Genomic DNA, 21,002 nt, shown 5'->3' with positions numbered 1-21,002 from the left:
TTATTTTTGTAAGTCATAAGTCATTTTTATACCCCTGCAGGGTATTATAATTTCAGTCAGAAGTTTGCAACGCAGTGAAGGAGGCACCTCCGACTATATAAAGTATATATATTCTTGATCAGGATCAACAGCCGAGTCGATCTAGCCATGTCCGTCTGTCCGTCTGTCCGTCTGTCCGTTTCTACGCAAACTAGTCTCTCAGTTTTGAAGCTATCTGAATGAAACTTTGCAGTTAGTCTTCTATATACTCTCACTCGTATATATGTCGGAACGGGCCGGATCGGACGACTATATCATATAGCTGTCATAGGAATGATCGGAAAAGTTTTACAAAAAAAATTATAAAATTTTTAGAATTTGATCAAATTTCAGATATAGCCATTTCATATTATTCTACAATTTTGTGTAAAATTTTATGAAAATCGGACTAATATATCATATAGCTCCCATAGGAACGATCGAGAAATTTTAGAGGAATGAGAATGGCGGTGGCTGTTGTCGGAAGACTGACAATCGCGGTGGCGATAACATTTTTAGTTTTCAACAGAATTTAATCAAATTTGAAATATAGCCATTTCATATTATTCTAAAATTTTGTTTAAAATTTTATGAAAATCGGATTACTATATCATATAGCTCCCATAGGAACGATCGAGAAATTAATACAATTAAATTTATAACTTTTTTAGTTTTCAGCTGATTTTCATCCAATTTGAGGTATAGCCATTTTATATAAGTTTTAAATTTTGTGGCAAATTTCATAAAAATCGGACGACTATATCATATAGGTACCATACAAACGATCGTTTGATGTAGAGGAAAAATGCAAATCTGTGAATGTAAAACTGAAAATATAATATGTATAGGTGAATGAAATGAAAGCAGGTATGACTTCATTGTTTTTTAACACAAATATATCTAATTTATATTGTATGGATTCCTATTCATAGAAGTTCTATCTGCAAGGGTATATAAACTTCGGCGTGCCGAAGTTAGCTTCCTTTCTTGTTTATAAGTCATATTTCTTATGCGTGCAACCACAATATGCCACAGAGAAACGTGGCAGGGTACAGCTAGTAAAATATAAGTTTTTAAAAATGGGATAATAAAATATAAAATTGCCCTGACTAGCTTATGCTGGGAGCTGGTTATTAACTACTCCCCCTTAAGTTTGTCGCCGTCCTCGGTGATTACCAATTCGTCGATGGCCTTCTGCAACTTGAAAGGTTCTTTTTCTACTCCAGCGTTGTTGATCAAGCCGCACAATGTAAGGCTAACCGCGACTCCCACAGCGAACCAAATCTTTGGGAATCCCCCGGCGGGCACGTCGTCTCTGAGCTCCTGCATAAGGCGCACGTTGTGTTCGTTCAGTCGCTGCAGTAGCGGAAGACTCAGCATATTGTCGTGCCCCGTAATATTCAGCAAGGGTGAAGTCGCAATCCCCGGACTAGTATTAACCGAGTTGTTGAGGTTTAGGTAGACAGAGTCATTTATGACCGCTGTCCTCTCGAAGGTGATGAGTTGGGCCACTTTAATGGTAGTAGTGGGCCCGTCGTCGACGGTAACCCTCGTCCGTTCTTTGTTGACGATTATTACCCCTTCATCTACGACTATAAGGGATTCTAGATTGCTAGGGCCAAGTTAGTGGAGGAGTCCGCTAATATCACGTCATCACATTCCGCTACATTGTTGTCCTCCAGCTGCAGTATGGTGTTGTAGTGCGCGACCGGAAAGAGCAGGATCTAGTTAAAATAAACTTAACCTTAGGGTACTGTACTACAATGTGGACAACGGCATTAGATTGGAAAATCTTAATTTTAGAAACATCCATGAGACTAACTATGGGGACCTCAATGAGCTGCTCGTCAAAGATAGCCTTTAGGTGGTTATGGTTGAATATAGTAGGATTTATAATGTTGTTTTTAGCGAGGGTAAAAGTGAGCATACAATTTTGAATTTCGGATATTAGCATTCTATTCCTGGCGAGGAGTGTTTCGAACAAATGACCTGAATCAACAAGCCTGTCCCTTTTCTCCTTGAGGATCCTATTAACTGTGTCTGTGAGTAAATTAAAGTGTTTTTGTGTTTCCGTATTAATAACAACCTGTCTATTGTTAGCCTCGATAAGCGATACCTGTTTGGTTTTAATTCTATTAAGATCATCCGCGTCGGGTGTACCCGCTACGACCTTAAGAACTGAGCCCAAAAAATCAAGGCTCCTGGCCATTCTATGGTGTATCTTGAGCTCATCAAAAATGTTCTGGGCATGTTCGATGTCAAATTCCAGCAGCTTCCTCACGTGGGATTGTGGGAACAGTTGAAGCATTCTGACCGTGGAGTCAATTATGCTAGAAAATCGGACAGATTTGTCGAGCGCCTAACCAGGCCATACTGTTCCCATACTAATACATTGCCGTCTAATACCGAGATGTATTTCGCATGTGATAAGTCGGTGATTCCCGCGCTTGCGGTGGAAAGCAGTATGCTGCATATTACGGAAATCCTATGGAAATTATAGCAAATATATGTTCCCTGATCTGCTTCCACACGCTCTTCTAAATAAAGCGGCGTCAATTTGTTCCCTAATCTTTTGTTGTTACGTAGGTGTACTTTTTCGTCAACTTGAAGACTCGTTTTTGTCACGAAGGGTTTATCCTGTCCAGATTAGACTGTTGTGCCTTGCCAATTTTAGCTTTAATTGCCAGCTTGATCTCGTCACTGCTGGCGTGGATGACTTCCACTGGCCTAAACTCTGTGACCGAATGTAGCGACCTATTGTATTCTACCATAGCCCGCAATATAAGTTCCACAGTACCCCCGAATTTTTTTTTATCAATTTTAAGGCATCTGGTGATTTCTGCCAGGGTACTGTAAAATTTTTCTACTTGGCCATTGGAGTTACTGTGTAGCGGTGGCGCATTGACAACATTGATGCTGTATTGGTTTTTCAGCAATGATGTGATTGTTTCGGAGTTGAACGCGGCCTCGTTGTCGCAGTATATAGTTTTAATATTTGGGTAGAAGTTTACCAATTGGAAATTAGGTCCTCGTACATCTATTATTGCCCCAGAAACTAAAGGCTGTACGATAGCGAATTTGAACAATTTGTCAATACTGGTTAAGGTTTTTTTGTCAGTTGAAAAAATGTCGATATGCTACATTTCTCCAACGTATGAAGGGATATGCGTATTTCCTAATTCCTGCTTCTTAGGATAACGGTCGCATTTGGCTTTCTTGCAGACTTTGCAATTTGCGACCACTTCGCTAGCTAGTTTAGACATGTTCGGGAAGTTATAATCACGGAGGATTTGTTTTACGTTCTCCTGCGCAGCCCGATGGGCGCTATTGTGCTCGGTGTAAGCGATTTCAAGCCGTTTAATTGCGATGGTAATGTAGCTGACGAAGGTTTTACAATGCCAAAACTTTGACGCAGGAAATTCTTGCCTCAAGGTATGTTAAATACGAGACAGGGTAGGGAAATGAATCGCGTTCACAACGTTGGCGTTGATAACGGAAAACGGATAAAGTCTTAAGCGGATTCAACAAGCGAGTCCTTGTTATTAAAGTTAATGATATGGCAAGCTCTATTTCCGAACACTATAAAATCTCGCCGAAGCGGTTGGCCTGCTTCTTCCAATCGGACTGGGCCTCAGCATCTAGGGGTTGCAGGGAGAGCGCGTAAGCTACCAGGTTTTGTTTTCCGGGTGTGTAGAACACTTTCCCGTTATTCTCATCAATCAAATGCTTTCCATCGCTTAATCTTGGCGTTGGTATTTTTGTCGGATACCGCGTATTTGAGAGGCTGGTGGTCGGTAAAGATCCGTACCTCTTTGGTACCATATAGGTAATTTTGGAGTTTCCCTATTGCCCAGGCTATCGCCAACAAGTCTCTTTCGCTAGTGGCGTACGACGGAACTTATGCTCTTCACAAGAAGAACGAAGATACTACCCTTCAACATGAATAGTGTAAACGGCATGGAGTTAAAACTAGCGGAGCGAGCTAAGTATCTAGGAGTAACTCAGGACAAAAAGCTCTCAAGGCAAGCATTGCATTCTATTTCTGCAGGAAAATGATTGGGAACAAACGGGGACTACACCCAAAGATAATAATATGGCTCTACACTGCAGTGGTACGGCCAATATTAACATACGGGGCCCTAGTATCGTGACCGGCACTAACTAGGGCATGCAACAGAACGAAGCTGATACGGATAGAATGGGCAGCGAGTTGCGCTGCGGCTGCCCTCAACGCCATCCTGAATATAATGCCGATAGAACTGTTTGTAAAGGACATTGCAGCACAGAGCGTGGTGAGACTGATGGCAAGCAATTGCTGGAGGGAATACGGCGCTGGGCACGGCAAGATTCTTGTGAGCAACGGCATAAATACAAATAGAAATACTGACTAAACGATTGCGGAGTTAAACTTCGGGAACGCATTCTCGACCTCATATCCACCAAGGGAAGACAGGAACAGGGGCAAAGTGGTGGTAGAAGACGAGGTGTCCCTCTACACCGATGGCTCCAAGATGAGCTGCGGCGAAGGGGCTGAGATATACGCTGAGAATTTGGGAATTTAAGGCTTTCAATGCCTTAAACTCAGAGACGGTCTTTCAGGCTGAGTTACTAACCATTAGGGAAACAGTCGATCTCTCCTTAAGGCTGGACTTCAGGGACACCAGAGTTCGGATCTACTCGGATAGCCAAGCGGCTATAAAATCCCTAGCTGCCGTGAAAACAAACTCACGGCAAGTGGCAGAATGCAAGAAGGTCCTTAATTGGCTTGCTGATAAAAATAAGGTACAAGTATACTGGGTACCGAGGCACAATGAGATCCCGGGAAATGATAAGGCAGACGAACTAGCCCGTGCAGACTCGGCAGGGCTAAGTACAGACTTCGACTTACCGATCTCCCCAAACGCGATCCAGACAAGGATCCATGATCACTTAAAGCAGATAGCTAACAAAGAATGGCTAAGTAAGAGCGAGCGCAGAAGGTCAAAAGAATGTTGGCCGAGGTACGTCAAAAAACGCACCAGTGAACTGCTATCCAACAGAAAACGGGATATCAGCACAATCACGGCAGTCACCATGGGACATTGGGTGATCGGATCGCACGCAATGAAGATGGGACTACCACACAATACAATCTGTAGAAGCTACAAGCAAACTACAGAGCAAGAGACACCGAAACATATGCTCTGCTTCTGCCCAGCGCTGAATCACATCAGACTTCGCCACATTGGTGCCTACCAAATGGAGTCACTGGGAAGTATAGGAAAGCTGAAAGTTTCGGCAATCCTAGGTTTCTTCACTGACTCTGGTTGGTACTGATAGCGATCTGGACCACCAACAACAAACAGAGAAAGTGGAACAAAAAGCAGCTTAGTTCTAATTGAAGACCCTCGTATCGGGCCTCATCAATGTTACCTAATCTAACCTAGTTGCGTAGTTTAGTTCGCAGTCCTTTAGCGTGCGCGAAATCATGGTAATAGGTCTTTTATTTTGGGATAGTACCGCGCCTATTCCACTCGCTGAGGCGTCGGTGGTTAAGTCAAACGGTAGTTTGAAATCGGGGTAAGTCAATATGAATCTTCTGATGCCAATATGTTACAAAGGTAGTCGAATGTATTTCGCTAGATTTCATTGAACCTGACAGCTACTTTTTTCGACATATTCTTGATGACCGTTCCGTTTTCCCCTTTCAGTATGGCGGTAAGAGGTCAGCAATGGAGGCAACATTTTTTACAAAACTTCTGTAATAGCATGCCAGACCAAGGAAGGACCTGAGGCTAAACAGATTTTCTGGTTCGGGGAACTGTATTATTGCACTAACTTTTTCTGGGTCTGTTTTTGTTCCTCCTCTGGTGACAATGAATCCTAAAACTTCTACGATCTCTTTAAAGAACTTTGTCTTTTCCCGTGCCAACCTCATGTTGGCATCGAGTAGGCCCTTAAGCACTGTGTCAATGTGCTTTTCATGTTCCGTTTCATTTTCAGAAAAATGATAACGTCTTCAACGTTGATGTAACATATTTTGCCGATTTCTTCCCGCAGCACATCGTCGACGGCTCTTTGGAAAATACTCCCTGTGTTTTTTAGGCCGAAGGGTAGTCGGTAAAATTCGTATTTCCCACCATCAACTGAGTACGAGGTCTTTTCTCGGTCCTTCTTAGCCAGGTATATTTTATGATACCCTGACTATAAGTCTAGGGTGGTAACGAATTTAGCTTTCCCCAAGATCGCTAGAATCATCGGTATACTTGGCATGGGGTAGCGATTGGCGACTGTTCACTCGTTCAGTTTTCTGAAGTCGATTACTAATCGCTTTCTTCGTAATGCCATTATCGTCAGTCCCTTTTTTTGTCAACCACCCAAGTAAGGCTTTTGTATGGGAATCTGGACGGCCAAATTATGCTATTTTCCAGCTGCTCCTTTATTTCTTTGTTTACAAAATCTGCTGCCCCCATAGAATAGGGGTATAGCGTGGAGTAGACCGTTTTGTCACTCGTAGTTCGAATAGTAGTAGTGGTAAAATTAACGTTTTAACAGTCAAAAAAATTGATTAGTTGATTAGGTTGAGAGGGTAGCTGCCCTGTATTTCCCGCTGGCCTTGAGACTCAGACTGGGTATCAAATCAATAAATCTTTAACGGCTGTTGCCGGAGTTTCATTTATGGAGCTTTGGCTCTTTATTCATTGGGAACATAAATTGAACTAAAACTACGTTGACAAAAAGTAAACCGTGTGGCCGGATGCCCGTGGCATCTGCACTGACCATGCACAAAATCGCTAAAGTCATACGATCTCTGGCCACCAATGGTACAGAGGCACGGCCCATAGCGGTGCACTTCGCTGGCTCAGCTCCCAGACACCCTAAGGGTTGTACATCATTAGGGTGGTCATACGTGGGTGAAAGCTGGTACACTCATAAAAATGTTAACCCGAAATCGCCCTAAAAAGAACACTTTTCGCCCGTAGATTTAGAAATTCGCCCTAAAAATGGCTCCAAAGGCGAGTCGCCCTAAATTTAAGAAAAATTTGCCCTAGAATCGGGAAAGAAACTTCCTCAAATCTAAGGCGATTTTTCTTAAATTTAGAAAAAAATGTCTTTGTTTTTAGGGCGACTTGCCCTAAGTATGTGAAAATTTTTCTGTAATAAAAGGTACATTTTTCTTAAATTTAGAAAGATTTTTCTTAGTTTTAGGGTTATTTGACCACTAAAATGCGACTTTTTTTTCTAAATTTAAGGGCAAGCTATCTTGAATTAAGAAAACTGGCCCAAGATATAAGAATCTATTTTTTTGATTTTGGGGTGAATTTTTAATTTTTAAAGGCCTTGAAAAAAACACAATTTTTTTGTTGCTGTTTTTTTTATTTGTATTTTACTATATTAATATTTACATATATATACTTATATAAAGATATTTACACTTAGCTATTTACATTAAGTACAGATATTAATATATAATCTTAAAATACAATTTTGGCTTAACAAATTTTTTAATTTTATATATATATGTATATATACATATGTACATGTATGTATGTAACTGTATATTCCTCTAGTTTTTACGTTTTATAAGGGGACCACGTGTGCATGTGTGTGTGAATATGTGTTTGTGTGTGTGCGCGCGTGTGTGTGTTTGTGTGAGTGTGTGTGTGTGCACGCTTATTTTAAATTCTATTGTCTTTGGTTAGGGTTCCATGTGTCAAAAAAAGATGATGCAATCATGCACCAACACGTTTGTAGGTATATATGTATGTATATGCATGTACATATATATGTATATATGCATGTATATGTATGTACATGTTTTTTTTTGCTAATTTGTACAAATAATATGGTTCATATTGAATTACTTACATTACGCCTGAGTTTTTTCAAGATTATAAAACTCAACGGCCACACTAACAAGCTCCGTTGAAATTTCCCCTCGAAGTTGGTCCCAAGTTGCACTAATTGTGAATTTCCGTTTTTCATCTTCTATTAGATTAGGATTAGATATCTATGTATATAAATTCCTTTAAGTAAACAATAATAATAAACTTACCTTCAAAAATGTTGAGCAACATATCCCCGTTCAAATTTTTTTTAAATGTCTCCATCGCTGGACTTTTTACACGCAACTTCACTATTTGATCTGTTTGCACGCACTGAAAACCCGAAGCTAACCCTTTACACGAACTGAAAACCCGAAGCCCTCCCGAAGAATACCGAAAATATCTCCGTCTCCGTCATTCTCATGCATTCCCCTTTAAACTTACATCTGTATCCTGTACTTCTAGGGCGAGTTCGACTTGGTTACACGAAAAATTGACCGTCAAAACTAGGGCGATTCGCCCGTATATTGAGAAAGACGCCAAACGAACAAAATCAGGAAAAATCGCCCTAAATTTTAGAAAAAAAAGTAAATTAACCCTAAACAAGAAAGAAAGCTAACTTCGGCACGCCGAAGTTTATATACCCTTGCAGATAGAACTTCTATGAATAGGAATCCAAACAATATAAATTATATATATTTGTGTTAAAAAACAATGAAGTAATAGCTGCTTTCATTTCATTCACCTATACATATTATATTTGCAGTTTTACATACACAGACTTGCATTTTTCTTCTACATCAAACGATCGTTTGTATGGCACCTATATGATATAGTCATCCGATTTTCATGAAATTTGACACAAAATTTAAGACTAATATAAAATGGCTATACCTTAAATTTGATGAAAATCAGCTTAAAACTGAAAAAGTTATAAATTTAATTGTATTAATTTCTCGATCGTTCCTATGGGAGCTATATGATATATTAGTCCGATTTTCATAAAATTTTACACAAAATTGTAGAGTATAGTAAAATGGCTATATCTTAAATTTGATCCAATTCTATTGAAAACTGAAAAAGTTAAACATTTTACGATCATTCCTATGGCAGCTATATGATATAGTCGTCCGATCCGGCCCGTTCTGACATATATACGAGTGAGAGTATATAGAAGGCTAACTACAAAGTTTCATTCAGATAGCTTCAAAACTGAGAGACTAGTTTGCGTAGAAACGGACAGACGGACAGACGGACAGACGGACAGACGGACATGGCTAGATCGACTCGGCTGTTGATCCTGATCAAGAATATATATACTTTATATAGTCGGAGGTGCCTCCTTCACTGCGTTGCAAACTTCTGACTGAAATTATAATACCCTGCAAGGGTATAAAAATTGTGTTTATGGCGGCTTGTCTTGATTTTATGGTGCCATTCCCTAAATGTATGAAAACCTTTTCTTAATTCTAGAAAATTTTTCTTAGTTTAAAGGCGATTATTTTTTAGGGCGATTTTTCTTAAATCTAGAAAAATATTTTTATGAGTGTAGGCAGGTAGCTTAGAGCCAGGAGACGGACATATGAATACTTGTTATCCCGTTCGACAGAAAAGTGGGATATCCATCGCTGATATATAGCATTTACTACAAACCAATATATCAAGTAGTCGTTTCCTAAAATTTCAATTAAAAACAATAAAATAAATAAAGTGTAGGCATTTGTCTTTAAGGTGGTAAGTTAAATGTGTTAATTATATGGATCGTGCATTTGAGGTTATAGTCCAAAAGGACGACGTGTATTCACAGAACTTAAACAAAGAAAGACAAAAAATATAAGGGAAAGAGCCCTATTGAGAAAACGTGTGAGGCACGAAGATCATTGGCTTCAACGGAGAACTACAGTGATGATGATAATTTAGATATTGAACTAATGGACATTGGGCCAGCGAGCTGATTTTTAAAAGCTAGGTTCTCCAAATTTGGTACATATGATATTGTCGATGCAAATACAAATAAATCCAAGTTTCAGAACGATCTGACCACGCCTCCCTAGCCGCCCATATGAAATAGGTTTCCTCTTATTGATACTTCTAAGATAATAAATAAAAAAAACCTTAATATTAATAGGTAAAAAATAACAATGCATTCAAAATTGTTATAAATAAGTATTTTTATTTAAAAATGGTTTTAAAAACAGTCCTTATAGTTAGTAGAAATTAATTTTCTTTGAAAACGGATTTTTAGAGTCAGAATTTGAATCACTATCACTATTGATAGTATCAAAATCGGGAACATTTTTATTATTGTTCATGTAACAACAATATAGGAAGTTTGGTGATTCCAAAATTTGATTACGACTCCCTGGTAGGGGTAGTTTATTTTGCTGACATAATCTTTTTGTTAGATAGATGCTCGACACAAGAGGATCTGAGGAATCCATTGCTCTGTGGAAAACGTCTGCTATGTTGTTCTGCCGACAACTCTTCCAAACATGTAACCTCCTGTCACTCTTATAGTATTTGTTACGAGCCTCTGAGGCGTTCTCGCCGAGAACACCTAATGGAAGAATTGATGCTCCTCTTTTTTGGTAGCCGAAAATTAACACTTTATGGACTGTTGCAGACATTGAAAGCCATGAATACAAAGGCATATATAGTAATATGGTTTTCTGACAATATTTTTTAAATTTTGTTGGATCACTAACAATTAAAATATTGTTAAAATATGCAATGAGAATTGCAATATATAGATATATATTATATATATATATTATAATTATTATTCCTCTCCACAAAAAAGGTAGAAAATTGGATGCCAGCAATTATAGAGGAATCTCTAAGTTACCGGCCATCTCTAAACTATTTAAAAACAATATTACCCCTCACTTGTAGCACCTTTGTAGATCAGTTATTTCTCCATATCAACATGGTTTTATTATGCGAAGATCAACAAGAAGAATTCTTTTGCAGCTCTCTTCCTATATAATTTTCAGACAGATGTAATCTATACTGATTTCAGTAAAGCATTTGACTCTGTTAACCATACTCTCCTCGTGTTTATAAATGCAGTGGACTGTATTGATTTTGTCTTAGGTGTTTTATGTTTATTAATTCATGTAGCATTCTAGAATAAGTTTTATAAGCGGGTGCGATAAGCGAGCGGTTGCGGGTAAATTCCAACTAGATCTAACTGGCGAAAATATAGAAACGTGCAGAAGAAAAATAAAGATCGCGTGATGTGCCAATACTCATGCACATATACTGCATTTTGGCTATGAGTGTGAGCTTAAAGCTTTATGTTGTAAACAAGACAATTATGTTCATTAAACTAGGTACGATAATATGCAAAATAATAACAAGTAAAGAAGTAATAATTAACGACCGATTAATTCCTCAACATACCGGCCCCCCTGAACGACGGTTCAGTTCAAAGGAAGCACAGCAATTTTTGTAATGGGGCGCTTGTAAAGTCCTCTGGCAGTTTTAACTGTGGCCACACGAACCCTCTGATCCTGGCCAGGATGAACCTCAATAACTCTTCCCAACAGCCCCTTGCTTGGCGGCTGATTCGGCTCCTTTAAAACCATAAGGGTGTCCAATGCAACATTTGGAGCCTCTTGTTGCCAATTCGTGCGAGTTTGAAGGGTGCTGAGATACTCTAAGTTCTAGCATTTCCAGAACCCTTGAACCTTGGCCTGCAATTGTCTCCAGCGCTGCAGTCTGTCAATGTGTGCATCCAGGAAAGATGGCTCTGGTACCGAAGTAAGACGCTGACCTGTTAGAAAATGAGAAGGGGTTAGCGGGTTAAGGCTGTGATCGCTGGGTGCGCACAAAGGACGAGAATTCAGAAGTCCTTCTATCTGAATTAACAGGGTCGAATATTCCTCGAATGTTAATGCACTGCTGCCAGTAACTCGTTTTAGGTGCAGCTTTATAGATCGCACTCCAGTTTCCCAAATCCCTCCAAAATGGTGTGCAGAAGGTGGGATGAAATGCCAATTAATTTCATGAGTCGAGAAAAAGCTTGAAATTTTTTCATTTTGACTTTGGGCAATTGCGATCCGTTGCATTTCATATAATTCGTTTAGCCCCATGAAACGTAGTACAATTGTCCGAATATAAATAATTGTATTAATTTCTCGATCGTTCCTATGGGAGCTATATGATATATTAGTCCGATTTTCATAAAATTTTACACAAAATTGTAGAGTATAGTAAAATGGCTATATCTTAAATTTGATCCAATTCTATTGAAAACTGAAAAAGTTAAACATTTTACGATCATTCCTATGGCAGCTATATGATATAGTCGTCCGATCCGGCCCGTTCTGACATATATACGAGTGAGAGTATATAGAAGGCTAACTACAAAGTTTCATTCAGATAGCTTCAAAACTGAGAGACTAGTTTGCGTAGAAACGGACAGACGGACAGACGGACAGACGGACATGGCTAGATCGACTCGGCTGTTGATCCTGATCAAGAATATATATACTTTATATAGTCGGAGGTGCCTCCTTCACTGCGTTGCAAACTTCTGACTGAAATTATAATACCCTGCAAGGGTATAAAAATTGTGTTTATGGCGGCTTGTCTTGATTTTATGGTGCCATTCCCTAAATGTATGAAAACCTTTTCTTAATTCTAGAAAATTTTTCTTAGTTTAAAGGCGATTATTTTTTAGGGCGATTTTTCTTAAATCTAGAAAAATATTTTTATGAGTGTAGGCAGGTAGCTTAGAGCCAGGAGACGGACATATGAATACTTGTTATCCCGTTCGACAGAAAAGTGGGATATCCATCGCTGATATATAGCATTTACTACAAACCAATATATCAAGTAGTCGTTTCCTAAAATTTCAATTAAAAACAATAAAATAAATAAAGTGTAGGCATTTGTCTTTAAGGTGGTAAGTTAAATGTGTTAATTATATGGATCGTGCATTTGAGGTTATAGTCCAAAAGGACGACGTGTATTCACAGAACTTAAACAAAGAAAGACAAAAAATATAAGGGAAAGAGCCCTATTGAGAAAACGTGTGAGGCACGAAGATCATTGGCTTCAACGGAGAACTACAGTGATGATGATAATTTAGATATTGAACTAATGGACATTGGGCCAGCGAGCTGATTTTTAAAAGCTAGGTTCTCCAAATTTGGTACATATGATATTGTCGATGCAAATACAAATAAATCCAAGTTTCAGAACGATCTGACCACGCCTCCCTAGCCGCCCATATGAAATAGGTTTCCTCTTATTGATACTTCTAAGATAATAAATAAAAAAAACCTTAATATTAATAGGTAAAAAATAACAATGCATTCAAAATTGTTATAAATAAGTATTTTTATTTAAAAATGGTTTTAAAAACAGTCCTTATAGTTAGTAGAAATTAATTTTCTTTGAAAACGGATTTTTAGAGTCAGAATTTGAATCACTATCACTATTGATAGTATCAAAATCGGGAACATTTTTATTATTGTTCATGTAACAACAATATAGGAAGTTTGGTGATTCCAAAATTTGATTACGACTCCCTGGTAGGGGTAGTTTATTTTGCTGACATAATCTTTTTGTTAGATAGATGCTCGACACAAGAGGATCTGAGGAATCCATTGCTCTGTGGAAAACGTCTGCTATGTTGTTCTGCCGACAACTCTTCCAAACATGTAACCTCCTGTCACTCTTATAGTATTTGTTACGAGCCTCTGAGGCGTTCTCGCCGAGAACACCTAATGGAAGAATTGATGCTCCTCTTTTTTGGTAGCCGAAAATTAACACTTTATGGACTGTTGCAGACATTGAAAGCCATGAATACAAAGGCATATATAGTAATATGGTTTTCTGACAATATTTTTTAAATTTTGTTGGATCACTAACAATTAAAATATTGTTAAAATATGCAATGAGAATTGCAATATATAGATATAGTGACATATCCACATATCCCATAGACTTTAGCACATGCCTACTTATTCCACATATATGTACACCCATGAATCATCATCGAATGACCATAAAGTCATTGGACACCACAACTCCACACGAGTTCGACAGTAGAATAAACACAAGTCCCCAGTAGTAGACTAAACAATTTTATTGTCTAAACATCCTTTCCTATTTGTCGCGTTCACACGCTCAAAGTTCGGACCCGTTAGCTCGAAAACAAAATTATCAAATTTCAAAAGAGCACTTGTATCCAAGAGCGAATGCACTTGAATCCAAGAGAAATTAAATAATCAATTAAGCTCTCTCTTAGAATCTTTCGAAATCAATCAAGATCCACAAAAGCTCGAAACCGAGGTTTGATCGTCACCCATCCTAGTTCAATAAGTTGAGTTCAGTTTGAGACACGAAATTATTCGGTCGGTGTTCTTCATACATACAAATATCTTGTAACTTATTTTGGTTAAATAAAAATAAAATATATTTTTTTTAACTTACAAAATAACAAGTATTTAATTGGCGCAGTCGGTAGGATCAAAAATTAAAATAATCCTTTCAGTACGGTATTGGTCAACTTAAAGGATAAGCTATACAACTAGCTATCCAGACCAACGAATTGATATAGTGATTAAAAAATTGATCCGCAAAAGAATCTACGTGCAAGTAGCATTCTAAATCGAAAAAAAAAAATCCCGTGCGGTCGGAAATAAAGTTCAAACCCGAATTTTTAATTCTGTGACTTTTAATACAACCAAACCAAAATCCCGTGAGGTCAGAAATAAAGTTCAAATCCGAATTTTTAATTCTGTGACTTTAAAACTAAACCAAAATGGCAACAGTGCAACAACTCTCCGAACTACACCTAAATCAATTGCTGCACCAAATTAAGGAACTGCATTATTATGATGGCACACCAGGGAAACTTTCAATATTCATCAACCAGGTGGATCAGCTGCTAAGTCTGTACCCAACACAAGATAATCGGCAAGCTCACATAATCTACGGCGCTATAAAACGAGTTATAGTGGACAACGCCTTAGAAGCAGTAATCCAAGCAGGAGCAACAACATGGAGAGAGATCCGAGAAGCCCTTTCTACTTCGTTCAAGGATCACAGGCCATACGTAACACTGATGAAACAACTGGAGGAGACATCATATTCAGGAAGTATCAGTAAGTTTATCCAGATGCTGGAAGCACAGCATCGTAATATCTTCGATAAGCTAGAACTAGAATGTAATCCCGTAATTAAGAGCAATTATTCCGATATGCTAAAATGGACTATCAAGTCTACTATCGATAAGAAATTACCAGATCGAATGTACATGTCGTTGGCTCGCAAGGATATTGACACTATCCCAAAGTTGAAACAAGCCACTATGGAACTAGGTCTTTATGACGCAAATCCAGAAGATATGTATTTTCAAAAATCTCACGATAATAATCGCAGGAATAAGGGAAATAAAAATTTAAATAATAATCAAAGATATTACAATAACAAACATAACACAAACTCTTATTATTCGTCTACGTATCAAAATAATAATCAAGCCAGTAACTCGAATCGAAACACCCAGAATCGAAATAATTCTACTATTGTTGACCCACAAGTCTATCACAATTTTAGGAACAAGTTAAATCAAGGTAGGCAGAATAATCCACTAAACCATCAGCCCTCTACTTCACACCACCCGAGTAGTAACGGTCCCGTTAAAAGACAAAGAGAAAGTAGTAGTGGACAGACTAAAATGGAGGTAGATGTAAATTTTCATCAAACTGCCTCGGAAATCTCGGACACGGGAGAAGAGGTAGAATCAGTCCATATGTAAGAATTACATATGAGAACAATCTTTACAAAGGTATGATTGACACAGGTTCGTCCATCAATATCATTAGGGAGAATTTTGCAAATTTGAAGGAAACTAAAGAAAACCTCAAGGTATACACAATTAAGGGTCCAATAATACTAACGAAAAGCATAATTATTAAACCCAATGTAGTATGTCCGTTCGAACAAAAGTTCTATGTGCATAATTTTTCTCAAAAATATGATTTCCTGTTAGGTCGTCAATACTTAGAAGATACCAAAGCAAAGATTGATTATGAGAAGGAGACTGTAACCTTAGGTTCAAAAACCTATAAATTCAGATACGAGGATGAGAAGGGCGAGACCGCATCAACTAGATGCCTTGACCCAATCAAAAAGGGCGAGACCGCATCAACTAGATGCCTTGACCCAATAAAAAAGGGCGAGACCGCATCAAATAGATGCCTTGACCCAATCAAAAAGGGTGAGACCACACTAAAAAAGTGTCCCAGTCTAAAAGACAAAAAGGTTAACCCCAAAATCAAACAAAAAGTGGAGAAGACCGCACCCCTAAAGTGCCTTACTCCCAAAAGCAGTAAAGATGCTGAGGATTTAGATGCAATGCAATCCAACCCTACATCGATTGCTGACGAAACAATTAACTTCGCAATCAATAATGAATTACGCGAATGTAACGAGTTTAGGCTCGAACACCTCAATGTTGAAGAAAAGGAATGTTTAAAGAAGGTCCTATACCAATATAGAGACATTCAGTACAGAGAAGGTGAGAATTTGACTTTCACTAGTACTATTAAACACGTTATCCAAACTCAACATGAAGATCCAGTTTATCGCAAACCATACAAATACCCCCAGAGTGTTGATCAGGAGGTAAATAAACAAATTAAGGAAATGATAGAGCAGGGCATTATCCGAAAATCTAAGTCCCCCTATTGTTCACCCATTTGGGTAGTTCCAAAGAAGGCAGACGCCTCAGGTAAACCGAAATTCAGATTAGTAGTCGACTATAGGAATCTTAACGAAATAACAATAAATGATAAATTTCCGATTCCTAGAATGGACGAAATACTTGACAAACTGGGAAGATGTCAGTATTTTACTACTATCGATCTAGCTAAAGGTTTTCATCAAATTCAGATGGAGGAAAAATCTATTGCAAAAACAGCGTTTTCAACCAAACATGGGCATTACGAATATACCCGCATGCCCTTTGGCCTTAAAAATGCACCGGCAACTTTTCAGAGATGCATGAACAACTTGTTAGAAGATTTAATCTACAAGGATTGTTTGGTATACTTGGATGATATCATAATTTACTCCACTTCATTGGAGGAACATATTTTATCATTGAAGAAAGTCTTTGGAAAATTAAGGGACGCGAATTTAAAATTGCAATTAGATAAATGTGAGTTCATGAAGAAGGAAACAGAATTCCTAGGACACATTGTCACTACTAACGGAATTCGGCCTAACCCAAACAAAACGAACGCAATCACAAAATTCCCATTACCAAAAACTCCTAAACAAATAAAATCATTTCTAGGATTATGTGGATTCTATCGCAAGTTCATTCCTAACTTTGCTAAGGTAGTTAAACCTATGACCCTAAAGTTGAAAAAAGGAGCGGTAATCGACACCAAATGCAGAGATTATGTAGAATCATTTGAAAAACTAAAGGTATTGATAACTTCAGACCCGATTTTAATCTACCCTGATTTCTCAAAACCTTTTTCCTTAACAACTGACGCTAGCAATATAGCAATTGGTGCTGTTTTGTCACAAAACCATAAGCCCGTATGTTACGCAAGTAGAACGCTTAACGAACACGAAATAAACTATGCTACTATCGAAAAAGAATTGTTAGCTATAGTTTGGGCAACTAAATATTTTAGGTCATATCTATTCGGAAGGCCATTTGAAATATTAAGTGATCATAAACCATTGGTCTGGCTTAACAACATAAAGGAACCTAGCATGAAACTACAAAGGTGGAAAATCAAATTGAATGAATTTGATTACAAAATTAAGTATCTTCCAGGCAAAGAAAATTATGTAGCGGATGCTCTTTCCCGCACAGTAATAGAGGAAGCCATGGTTGGCGAAATTGCTGATAGCATGGATGCAACAATTCATAGCGCTGCCGAAGATAACTTAAATTACATCTCCATCACCGAAAGACCACTAAACTATTTCTCCAGACAAATAGAAATGGTAAAAGGAGATGTAGACGCAGTTAACACGAGTCATTACTTTCAGAAATTAAAAATTAAAATCACATATAAAGAAATGACAGTCGAGTTAGCTAAAAACCTCATCAAGGAATATTTTTGCACAAAGAAAAGCACTATTTATTTCCCAGATGACGGCGACTTTCTAATATTCCAAAGGGCATATATCGAAATCATAAGCCCTAATTGTTTCACAAAATTGCTGCGATGTACTCAGAAGTTAACTGATATTCTGACGTATGCAGAATTTAAAGATCTAATCTTAAAGAAACATAAGGAACTTTTACACCCAGGTATAGAAAAAACCATTAATTGGTTTAAAGAAGAATATTACTATCCTGACAGTCAGAAACTCATTCAGAATATTATCAATGAATGTGAAGTTTGCAATATAGCTAAAACTGAACATAGAAATACAAAACTTGTATTCGAAACGACACCCGAAGTCCTAAACGCTAGAGAAAAATACGTGATTGATTTTTATCTAACAGGAAACCAAATCTTCCTATCCTGCATAGATATGTATTCGAAATTTGCTACCCTAATCGAAGTAAAGAGTAGAGATTGGCTAGAAGCAAAAAGAGCCCTCATGAAGATATTTAATGACATGGGAAAACCGCAAGAAATAAAAGCAGATAAAGATTCAGCGTTTATGTGTATAGCATTGCAAAACTGGCTAAAATCAGAAGGTGTAAATATAACCATCACAACAAGCAAAAACGGCGTATCCGATATAGAAAGATTCCATAAGACAGTAAATGAGAAGCTGAGAATTATTGGTAGTGAACAAAATATAGAAGATCGATGCACAAAATTTGAAACGATCCTATACGTTTATAATCACAAAACAAAGCACAATACCACCAAGAGAACTCCAGCAGACATTTTTCTATACGCAGGTAGCCCCGATTTTAACGTACAACAAAACAAAATTAACAAAATTGACCAGCTAAACAAAAACAGACATAGTTATGATGTTGATACAAAATACAGGCAATCACCATTAGTCAAAAGTAAGGTGACCAACCCGTTTAAGAAAACAGGTCAGATTAGACAAGTGGACGATAAACACTTCGAGGAAACAAACAGAGGCAGGAAAATCGTACATTACAAGTCCAAGTTCAAAAAACAAAAGAAAATTAACAAAAGTAAATACGATAATTCCAGACCCGTCGAAGAAGATTAAAAGATGCCCCGTATTCCCCATAATGATTATAAGTCTGGCAATCATCGCTCTCATCACCGTAGTCCAAGGCAATAGCATAGAAGTAAACACAATAAGTGCTAAGAATGGATACCTATTATTTCAGACAGGAGTTACGGAGATACCCACGAGTTACGAATATCATTACTTAAGCATAAACATAACTAAAACCATGTTAATGTTTGAAAACTTGTTGGATGAAGCGAAACATTTTCCTGACGTAATCCAAATAGATTACTTAGTTGAAAAACTAAAAAGGGAAATAAATGGTTTGAGAATAATCAAGAGAACCAAACGAGGTCTAGTAAATATTGTAGGAACAGCATACAAATATTTATTTGGTACACTAGATCAAGACGACAGAGATGAGTTAGAAAGCAAAATTAATAACTTGTCAGAAAATTCCGTTCAGAATCATGATTTGAATATGATTATTGATGTAATTAACAGCGGGATAGATATCATTAACAAATTGGAAATTGAAAACAAACAACAACAACAGGTAGCAGTACTTATTTTCAATTTACAACAATTCACTGAGTATATTGAAGACATAGAAATGGGTATGCAACTCACGAGACTGGGAATTTTCAATCCGAAATTACTTAAGCATGATTATTTAAAACAAGTAAATTCTGAGAAAATGCTAAAGATTAAAACATCCACTTGGCTAAAAACAGATACAAACGAAATTTTAATAATTTCCCATGTTCCTACCGAGATAACAAAAGTCCCAATATTCAATATAGTTCCATATCCTGATGAGTCCAACTACATCCTTACTGAATCCATATTTGATAAGTTTTATATTTACGAAGATAAGGTCTATAATACACACACAGGTAAACCTATTTTCGATAAGTGTTTAATAGGCATTATTAAACAAGAACCTACTGAATGTAAATACACTAAAACACACAAAGATTTCCAAATCAATTATGTTGAACCAAACATATTAGTCACTTGGAACATTCCGGAAACAATTGTTAATCAAAATTGTATCAACAATAGAGTTTCTATACATGGAAACAACATTATTAAAATAAAGAATTGTACTATGCAAATAGATGAATTCATAATTTCAAACAACCTTGCAGATTTTACACAGTCAATTTATATTGTAAACAACATTACCAAAATAGAACCTTTGGCATACATCCAGACAAGAGATATAATTGAATCCCATGTAAAATATTACAGCATGTTTCAAATCATATGTCTTACATCCTTTGTTATTACAATCCTAAGTTTAATATTGTATGTCAGTTATAAATTTAAGAGTATACCTAAGAAACTCATTGTTAAATATAAGAAAACACAAGAAGAACAACCGATCCCGGAACAAATTGTAAATGATCAGATCATACCGGAAAATAACATTATGATTTATCCCACGTTATCCGCCTGAGGACAGGCTAAATTCAAAGGTTGGGGGAGTGACATATCCACATATCCCATAGACTTTAGCACATGCCTACTTATTCCACATATATGTACACCCATGAATCATCATCGAATGACCATAAAGTCATTGGACACCACAACTCCACACGAGTTCGACAGTAGAATAAACACAAGTCCCCAGTAGTAGACTAAACAATTTTATTGTCTAAACATCCTTTCCTATTTGTCGCGTTCACACGCTCAAAGTTCGGACCCGTTAGCTCGAAAACAAAATTATCAAATTTCAAAAGAGCACTTGTATCCAAGAGCGAATGCACTTGAATCCAAGAGAAATTAAATAATCAATTAAGCTCTCTCTTAGAATCTTTCGAAATCAATCAAGATCCACAAAAGCTCGAAACCGAGGTTTGATCGTCACCCATCCTAGTTCAATAAGTTGAGTTCAGTTTGAGACACGAAATTATTCGGTCGGTGTTCTTCATACATACAAATATCTTGTAACTTATTTTGGTTAAATAAAAATAAAATATATTTTTTTTAACTTACAAAATAACAAGTATTTAATTATAT

The 21,002-nt window shown here is 37.3% G+C and overlaps 2 long non-coding RNA genes across 2 annotated transcripts; both read left to right on the top strand.

Moving 5' to 3' along the window:
• The first annotated feature begins 9,489 nt into the window (after positions 1-9,489).
• On the top strand, positions 9,490-9,992 carry LOC147644797 (uncharacterized). The gene is made up of 2 exons (XR_015273396.1): positions 9,490-9,557; positions 9,613-9,992. It is a non-coding gene; the product is annotated as an uncharacterized LOC147644797 (long non-coding RNA).
• Positions 9,993-12,664: 2,672 nt separating this feature from the next.
• On the top strand, positions 12,665-13,167 carry LOC147644796 (uncharacterized). Its single transcript, XR_015273394.1, has 2 exons — positions 12,665-12,732; positions 12,788-13,167. It is a non-coding gene; the product is annotated as an uncharacterized LOC147644796 (long non-coding RNA).
• The last annotated feature ends 7,835 nt before the right edge of the window (positions 13,168-21,002 follow it).

This window comes from Drosophila serrata, unplaced genomic scaffold (genome assembly GCF_035046125.1).
Source record: "Drosophila serrata isolate PLE 108 unplaced genomic scaffold, ASM3504612v1 contig_95, whole genome shotgun sequence".
Lineage (NCBI taxonomy): Eukaryota > Metazoa > Arthropoda > Insecta > Diptera > Drosophilidae > Drosophila > Drosophila serrata.
This window is presented reverse-complemented; position numbering and strand designations above follow the sequence as displayed.